Consider the following 7,184-nt stretch of genomic DNA (forward strand, 5'->3'; position numbering starts at 1 on the left):
TTGTCTTAAAAGACATTGTCCACAAGGTTGCACTTCAGGGATGAATTTCCATTTTAATATATGCTAACAGAAAAATAGAAGGCAAGGTCTAAAGACCATGTGCTCCCAGTGGGCCATGCTGCAGAAAGCCACACCCAGACCTTTAAGCATCACTTACCCTGTCAAGAAAACAAAGGTGAACAAAATAGCAAACTGGTTGTCTAACATGTTCACATTGATGATATTGCATTATCAACCTACAGCTTAAAACTTCAACCCAGCTTCTCTTGATCATCGCATTATGACCACATTCTCCGTAACTTTTCAGTGACTCCCTAATAAATATAGATCATTTATCTTAACCATATACTTATGCAATGTTAGTGAAATATACTGTACACTTGAAATCAAAACATTCTCCATTTACATTAAAAGAAAGTTTGTGCACTGATGTGTTCAGCTAAGATCATGAGAAATGGAAGAAAAAAAGGGAAAGGGGTATTTCAGATTCATACTAACTCACCTCTTTTTTTTATCCTAGCAAAAATAACTAGACTTTTGCTGTATTTTTCATTGCTATGTTACTAGCGTGCTTCCTTTTTAATATGCGCAGATCCTACACAAAATACACAAAGCTTGGCAGAGCTAGTAAATAATATAATTGGAGCAAATATGCAATAGAGATTATTAAAATGATTTGAGCAAACTGCTGCTTATTTCTTAAAGAACAGGCAACCCTGCTACATTTATCTCAGATTATGTCTTAATTCCCTTATTAAGGTAAATCAAATAAATTTGAATTCATGTTAAAAGAAATTAATGCCACAACTCTGCTCTGTACTACTCTAAGGTTAAGGTTACTCTACTTGGTTAAGGCTCTGGGTTGTTGATTGGAGGATCAGGGTTCAAGGCCCAGCACAGCCAAGCTGCCACTGCAGGGCCCTTGAGCAAGGCCCTCAACCCTCCCTGCTCCAGGGTCGCTGTATCATAGCTCTGACCTCAACCTCCTCAGTTGGGGTATGTAAAGAAAAGAATTCCACTGTGCTGTAATGTATATGTGGCGATAATAAAGGCTTCTATGCCCCGTTCTTCTTCTTCTTCTAGTTGTAGTCTCATCGTTTCCATCTGTCTCATTCCCGTTCAGTCCGATCTGCTGGACGCGTTCTGCTGTCAAAGTCTCCTGCTTCAGTAACGGACAAAAGAAGAAAAATGCATAGCTTTGTGTCAAAATGTCCATTCTACAGGAAATGAAAGCTAAGATCACAAAGGTGCTGATATTAAATTCTGACTTGTGGATGATCTTGGAGGTGATGTGCAATGATAGCAACGAATTAACCATCCTGCACATGTAGAAGTGAAAAAAGGTGAAATATCCTCATATCCTCAAGTCAAGCTAAACTAAACTTATTTTCAATGTCATGCATATGAGTGTGTGTGTGTGTGTGTGTGTATGTGTGTGTGTGTGTGGTTGTTGAGAAGCCTTTCTGCTTGCTATAGTTGCAAAGAATGATTGATTGACGTCTGTCTGTTTAAACCAGTCTGGCCATATTTGAACCCAACAACAGGGGTTTCCATTATCCGGGTAGCAGCATGTATCAGATTCAAAACACCGATGCTTGACTACAAAGCCAGAAACGGACCAACTCCCTCAGACCTAGCAGCACTGCTCGACTGATCTCACCATCTCTCAGGGTAAGAGGTATACAGGTATACAGCAAGACTCTTTTCTGTTCTGATACCGAGGTGTTGGAATGAACTTCCTCTAGATGTCCGAACAGATGACTGAGTCAATGGCCATCTTCAAATGATGACTGAAGACTTACCTCTTCCTGAAACACTTAAACTTAGTTTCCCTGTTTGTTTTATGTGTATATTTAACAAATAAATAAATAAATAAATAAATAAATAAATAAATAAAAACCCTGAAAATAGATTTAAATTGATGGTACCTAGTGAACCAGTGTTAATGTATTCATTGATAAGGATAAGGGATAAGGGAACTCTGGATAAGGGCATCTGCCAAGTGCCATGAATGTTAATATTCTTTAAGTGGGTTAAATAAACAAAAAATAAAAATTAATTAAAAAAACAGGGAAAAATGTATTTGTCACATACACACAGTGAAATGCTTTAAGTTTTTGCATATCCCAGGTTATTATGAGCCTGGGGTCAGCCATAGTGCGGCACCCCGGAGCAGGTGAGGTTAAGGGCCTTGACCCAAGGACCCAACGTTGATGTCTCAGCAGCTTGTGGGCTTGAACCTCAACCTCCTGGTCAGTAACAGAAAGCCTTAACCACTGAACCATCACATCCTCTAGGTTACAGCACCTGGTATTCCCAGGCAGTCGCCCATCCAAGTACTAACCAGGCCCGACTCTGCTTAGCTTCCGATATCAGACGAGATCGGACGTTTTCAGAGTGGAATGGCCACAAGCATTGTGTTGTTACTTGATTGAAAAATCATCTGAAAATGCTGTACAGGTGATTCTAAAGTTTACTGTGAATGTATTTGTAGATTTTTTTTTGATAGATGGTTAAAGTTTGATGTCTGGCTTTTTAACAAGGTCACATTTTATTTGGCATTTAAGACATGTGACATTTTAGAGAAATTAATATCTATACACTTACAGTACAGTACAATGTGCCAATAATGCTTCACTAACTGCCACAGTATTGGATCAAATTCATCTTTTAACACTTCTAAAACCCTGCATATATTTATGAGTTGGTTATAATGGTGGAAAAGGAATATCTGGCAGGAAATGAAACGTTCATGATGATGGAGGGTAATAGCAGCATTTAAACTGTCACACTAGCACATCAAGACAAAGGTGACAAACACCATGAATAAAAATAGAGCATGATAGGGTATAAAACTTATACTTAATGCAAAAACAGGACTATATGTTTTCAGAATTGTTTTCTATGTAGTAGATTCATATTTAAATTTTATTCAGAACTTTATGGTGTGGTTTAAAATCATGTGAAATCACGGATGACCTTCAAAACAGACAATCTTCTAAAATATAAACAGCTTAAGGTATGCTTAGAAACAACAGAGTGCTCTGATTGGTCAGTAGATTTTGGTTTATTTCCTATTACAGCAGCTTGAGCTATGGTACAATATTGGAATACGTTTCTATAGTAACAGCTACACTATATTTGACATGTATGATAAATACACCTTCCATCAAATCTAATGGACACACTTCTAGAAGTTTCATCAGCATTGAGGTGCAGGCCTATATGAAAAAGAAAAAAAAATCCATGTGTTCTTTCTATTTATTCCTATCGACATCTCCTCCCCTAACTGCCTATACAAACAGCTCAAACCTGAGAGAGCTGCTATAGAAGTGCTGGTAAAAGCATCTCTGAGAGTACAAGTGCCATAATAAAAAACTGATTTCATTTGTGATTCCATTTCCTTCTGAATGGTAAACAGAAACACTGACATGATGCATTTATTCCTTTGTGTAAATCTGGGCATCAAGGGACTCTGGGTAATTATGCAAACTGATGACACACAACATCAGGACAGAAGAAAGAAAATACAGAAAGGATTATAATATAGAAAGAACTAAGATTTGGAAAATGTTACATTAAATTTGTGACAGTTGTTGATTTATTAAAGCCTGAATTCTGATGTTCAGAGAAAATATGCTGAATGAATAATGTAATATGTTCACAATACAATTATTCCGAATAATTGTACAATCTAGTATGCTGTCTGTTACTCACGGAATATATTAGTTTTACAATGTTTTGGCTTTTGTGTGTTTTTCCCCCCCACAAATTCTCTTTTTTTATGAGAGCGCAAACACATTAAAAACATATAAACAACCCATGCTTGACTATTTTCTTTTAAACAGCCCTCACCCTGTCATGTTTTATTCCTTAAATAACCTTTAAATAACCTTTAAAGCACCTTTTAAACTAAAGTCTATTTTGAGCGTTTTTGAACATTGCAATCATTGCAGGAATCATTGCATATTGTCCATTTTCCCTTAAAACATTAGTAAAAATGTGTATTATCTTATTGTAACAAAATTATTTCCATAAGAAAGCACTAAAATCTTGCCTTTAATCTTTAATGATTACAACCAAGACCCTTTACTTTAACTAGATTAATTTGCATGCAGTGTGGGGGGCACGGTGTCTTAGTGGTTAGCACGTTCACCTCACACCTCCAGGGTTGGGGGTTCGATTCCCGCCTCCGCCTTGTGTGTGTGGAGTTTGCATGTTCTCCCCGTGCCTCGGGGGTTTCCTCCGGGTACTCCGGTTTCCTCCCCCGGTCCAAAGACATGCATGGTAGGTTGATTGGTATCTCTGGAAAATTGTCCGTAGTGTGTGATTGCGTGAGTGAATGAGAGAGTGTGTGTGCCCTGCGATGGGTTGGCACTCCGTTCAGGGTGTATCCTGCCTTGATGCCCGATGACGCCTGAGATAGGCACAGGCTCCCCGTGACCCGAGGTAGTTCGGATAAGCGGTAGAAAATGAGTGAATGCAGTGTCTCAAATATTTATTTATTTATTTATTTAGTGATTTTGATTGCCTCTGTTGTACAATACAAGCCTGTGTCCCAAAGTTTCCCAAATCAGCCACATTCAGTCAATATGCTCCAAATCCTCTACTTTAGAACAGCTATAGGACTCAATCCTCCAGGCAGTCTAGCTATCTTTCTTCAGTGACAGAGCAATTTGTTAACATTGTCCCTTCACCCTTTAGAAAGCAAAGTGCCAGTGCTTTCCAGACCAGGTTGGTTAATAAGTCTTTGTCCTAACCCAAACATCTAGGAGGTGAATCTATTTAAGCTTCCCTCTGAAGTAGCCGTGGTGTTCAATACTCTAAATCCAATTGGTATGCATCGTAAGGATTGGGCCAAAGCAAAGTCCACCAGTGTTTGAATTACAAATAGAGGCAAGACTCTTTATCTTGTTTAGTTAAAATCCCAGTAAGCATCTTGGTATGACTTCTGACAAGCCTTTATTTTTCCAATATATATATATTACAGTACAGTGAATTACTTTCCTTTAGTATATTTAAGGAAGCAAGAGCACAAGGTCAGCCATGACATGGTATCTATGGAGGAATTAGGGTTAAACTCTTTGATCAAGGGCTGCAACAGTGGCTTGTTGAATCCAGAGCCTTAACCACTGAGCAAAGGCACTAAGGAATTTGCACAATGAACCAGACATTATGTCACTTTACTTTCTCATGGGTCAAGCAAATGACTTCTTTCTAGCATCTACCTGCATTTCTGAGTCGTCAGTTCCAATTCTAAAGTGCTTCAAACTGCTAATGAAATGTAGACGTGAGTCCAAGTGAGAGTCAGGCCCCTTCAGGGTTTCACCACCACCACTACAGTTGTCCGCAGGGTCACCGTTTCAATCAGTAAAAGGTCTTAAACCAAGCTCCAGATTTAATTATGACCTAGTAGGCCTTTAAAATAGCTTTATGACTAATAGCTCCACAATCTCGTCAAGTGATTTTCAAAGCCAATTGACAGTGGGTTGTCTCAAGAGCCTTCCAGCCACCAAGGATTGTGCAAAGTAAGTAGATGCAGACTGAGTGGACCTTAAGACAGACGAAGACTGGTTAAGATTTAATTGTAACCCCAGAGACCTCTGAAGTCGTTCCAATATTCACCAGTATCACTCTAGTTCTTCACCAGGTTCACAAATTCAGACTGATTATTTCTCAGTGTTCTGGCTACTTAAATACAGATTGAATTTAAATAGGGTGCAGAAACAAAATGGTCTGCAAGCAACTGGAAACTGTATGGTGGTACAGCAGAATGTTGTTCGTTTTATAATTTATAATTTCTCCAAGATTTAATGGTGTTCCTCAAAGATAAAGGTCAACTAGCTGGATCTTTACTCAGGACTTTGCTGATCTTTATATTGGTTTCCAAAATACCTTTGAAAACACTTCCCTAACTTCCCTGATACTGTATCTCCTGCATATAGCATTCATAAAATCCATAATAAATGAAATTCTGAAAGGATTCTGGACATTGTGAGGGATTCAGGATGTTCCCTAGCAAGAATGATGTTCTTCTAACAAATTTGTAGTTTGCACATCGATTCTGTCATCCTAGCCTGACCCGCAACAAATCTGCCATCATTCAGTAGGTTATGGGGATCGTAAGTTGCCATTGAAAGACAAAACAGTTCAAAATGTTTTTTCACAACAAGGCTATAAATAGCAGATATTTTGTGGTTCTGTTTTTGAACCAGCATCCAAATACCAGTCTGCTATTTTTCAAGCAGCAGCTCAGCTTCTGACTGTCTTTAATATTTCAAGCGTTGCCCTACAGTGCTTATGAATTGTGCAGTTTGTGATATTAAAATGAGTGAAACTGACAACTGTTCTGCTAAACTGAGTTTAATAGCTTACAAGCTGTTCTAAATTTATAGCCTGTAGGAGTGATAACCTATAATGTCGAACGCCGTGCTAAGCCATGGAGAAGTTTTAATGTAATGTTCTACCACTGAGTAGTGCATGAAATGTAACACTCGATTTTGGACTTGTAGACCTACAAATGCACTTATCGACCTAAGGAAGTTTTGACTTTCTGGCACGATAGATACACACCAGATGCATGTGTTATACCTTTTTTAAATTGTGTTTTTTACTGTGTCAAGTCAAGTCAAGTCACTTTTATTGTCACTTTTATTGTTTATTGCCTATCTCAGGCGTCATCGGGCATCAAGGCAGGATACACCCTGGACGGAGTGCCAACACATCGCAGAGCACACACACACACACTCTCATTCACTCACGCAGTCACACACTATGGACAATTTTCCAGAGATGCCAATCAACCTACCATGCATGTCTTTGGACCGGGGGAGAAACCGGAGTACCCGGAGAAAACCCCTGAGGCACGGGGAGAACATGCAAACTCCACACACACAAGGTGGAGACGGGAATCAAACCCCCAACCCTGGAGGTGTGAGGCGAACGTGCTAACCACTAAGCCACCGTGCCCCCCTTTTATAGAATATATAATATATAAAATACTATAAGGTGCAAAACAGATTGTACAGGTACAGAAGTGACATGGATGTGCATCGGATAGTATCTAGTGGTAACAAATAGATTATGGCATTAAATGCAGTGTGTATGTATAGTCTAGTGTGTCTAGTGCAGTGTGGATGTATAGTCTAGTGTGTCTAGTGCAGTGTGGATGTATAGTCCAGTGT

The 7,184-nt window shown here is 38.9% G+C and overlaps 1 pseudogene; it reads right to left on the bottom strand.

Annotated features, from left to right (window-relative positions):
* Positions 1-2,295: 2,295 nt before the first annotated feature.
* LOC132840596 (5S ribosomal RNA) lies at positions 2,296-2,414 on the bottom strand (annotated as a pseudogene).
* Between the last annotated feature and the right edge of the window lie 4,770 nt (positions 2,415-7,184).

This window comes from Tachysurus vachellii, chromosome 25, assembly GCF_030014155.1.
Source record: "Tachysurus vachellii isolate PV-2020 chromosome 25, HZAU_Pvac_v1, whole genome shotgun sequence".
NCBI classification, from domain to species: domain Eukaryota; kingdom Metazoa; phylum Chordata; class Actinopteri; order Siluriformes; family Bagridae; genus Tachysurus; species Tachysurus vachellii.